This window comes from Poromitra crassiceps (genome assembly GCF_964638095.1).
Source record: "Poromitra crassiceps genome assembly, chromosome: 9".
In the NCBI taxonomy this organism is placed as follows: domain Eukaryota; kingdom Metazoa; phylum Chordata; class Actinopteri; order Beryciformes; family Melamphaidae; genus Poromitra; species Poromitra crassiceps.
In genome coordinates, this window is record NC_139630.1 from 24,725,324 (window position 1) to 24,727,823 (window position 2,500).

General features: G+C 46.2%; 1 protein-coding gene across 1 annotated transcript in view; it reads right to left on the minus strand.

Moving 5' to 3' along the window:
* Positions 1-2,500, minus strand: part of plcb4b (phospholipase C, beta 4b) — a gene marked incomplete at its 5' end in the record, with an annotated part of 85,110 nt that overhangs the window by 82,472 nt on the left and 138 nt on the right. The window lies entirely within an intron of this gene.

Below are 2,500 nucleotides of genomic sequence, written 5' to 3' on the forward strand. Positions count from 1 at the left end.
CGAGAATCGATTCTGGAATCGGATCGTGACCCCAGGAATCGGAATCGGATCGGATCGTGGCTTAGCCGGATCGGAGCACCCCTACTAGACACCGTCTTAGATTTTGGATATCATGATATCGCGATATGGAATAAGTGTTGTCTTTAGCTAGTTTTAAAAGGCTGCATTACAGTAAAGTGATGTCACTTTCTGCACCAGACTGTTATATGATTTGCCTTTACCCACTTAGTCATTATATATCCACATTACTGATGCTTATTGATTTATTGATCAGAAATCTCATTGTGTCAATATTTGGTGAAAACACTAATCATCATCCCCGCAATATTGTCGAAATATCGATATATGATCGATAGGTATTTGGTAAAAAAATATTGTGATATTAGATCTTGTCCATATCGCCCAGCCCTAATTCAAACACATGGTTACATTTGTATCCAATGAGGCAGGATCTATTGGTAGAAGTCTTCATTGTTCAGTCAAAAGTAATCAGTCATATCTATAGTAACACTCGTAAAGGTTACTGCATAGTGCAGTGGTGCTAACATAGCATCGGTGCTACGGTTGGACATCTTGAATTTGAGCAATGATACTGTAGATGTGTTTATGCACTACGATCTCTCCTTGGGCTAACTTCTAGTCATTGAAATCCTAGTGAAAATCACACGATTGACTAATTTTTGCTGGGGGACTCCCCTGCGAGCTCCTCGTCAAGCTGACGTTGGAGCATATAGCTGCCGTCGGGAAGGCTCCAAGTCCAGGCTGACGTTGTGGAGGAGCGTCTTCCCAGCTTAAGTGTGTGACTGACTCAGGTCTATCTCATTGGCATTCCAGGCATCAACGACACACTGAGGAGCTAATCCACACGCAGACACACAGCTCACTCTGACACTTTGATCTGAGCAGGCTTCCACACGGCTTTCAAGCTCTCCTCTCTGCCGGAGAGGAGATCCTCCTCCCTCCCCTCCCCCCACTCATGCCCACATAAGAGAGAGGACTGAGGGGGATTTCCTGTGTGTGTGTGTGTGTGTGTGTGTGTGTGTGTGTGTGTGTGTGTGTGCGCGCGCTGCGCGAGTGTGTGTGCGCGTGTGAGTGTGACACACTTTGTCTTTGCTCGGCAAATGTCCTAGCTAACTGTCCTGATTAAGTTAGTAGGAGGAAAACGTGGGCGTAAAGACAGACGTGTAGTCACAGACAGACATAGACACAGACAGACGTGTAGTCACAGACAGACATAGACACAGACACACAGACAGACAGACAGACACACGCACACTAGAGAGCAAGACAGATATTTGGAGATGCTCGTGTTACTGTGGCAAATATCTGTCCACATCTTTTTTTAATGGCACAATATTTGGCATTGGCTCATATCCACTGATAACTAGAAGGGCACACGGAGAGCGCGCAGACCTCCGTCAAAGGCCAATAATATAATAATAGTCCAGTCTGCTATGAGGATATGCACATTTCACGAGTTGGATCCGCTCCAAAATGTAATGGGTTCTTTGTTGGCTCGTGCTACACGCTTCCACCAAGTTTCAGGAAAATTGGCCGGTAGTTTTTCGGTAATTCTGCTTAACAACAGACAAACAGACAAACAGACAAACAGACAAACAGACAAACAGACATAGACAAACAGAGTATAAGCGGAAAAGTGCTCATAACCATAATAAATCAATTAAGGCAATTATCAATTGTTGATGCAGAAACATAAATCTCCCTATCTATCTCTATGTCTCTCTCTCTCTCTCTCTCTCTCTCTCACACACACACACACACACACACACACACACACACACACACACACACACACACACACACAGAGACAACCTTCTCGATGTGCTAGTTACATTAAGGGCCGCAGTAGATGTGGTGCAGACAAGCAGTCGCCACCCCGATGCTTCTTAATGAGGCTGATCAATGTGGCCTGCCTGGCCTGAGCTCCAGCTCTGACTAACACAATGACGTCCAGGCCGCCAAGGACACGCCCCTGCCCCCGCGCGCGTGTGTGTGCGCGCGCGTGTGTGTGTGTGTGTGTGTGCGTGTGTGTGTGCATGCGTGCGTGCGTGTGTGTGTGTGCGTGTGTGTGTGCGCGTGTGTGTATGTGCGTATGTGTGTGCGTATGTGTGTGTGTGTGTGCGTGTGTGTGTGTGTCTGCGTGTGTGTGCGTGCTAATGCCTGACCTGACAACAGTCATTACGGTGAAGGATGTTGACGCTAGGTCAGAGCGAGTGACCGAGGCTACCAACGAGGTTATCGACAAACTCATTCATATTCGAAAAATACAACTGGGGTTGCCATCTTGAACTGCTGCTTGTAAACAAATTGTAAGTCGTCATCCGCATAGGCCTATATATCGCACCGTTACCACAATGCAATTACGTCACACAACTGCGTCAGAAAATAAATGGCACAATATAATACCAGGATGTGTAATGATGAATCTGGCGTGAACAGGTTATGAGGCTGTTTTCCAGTCATATTTAATCATATTTGC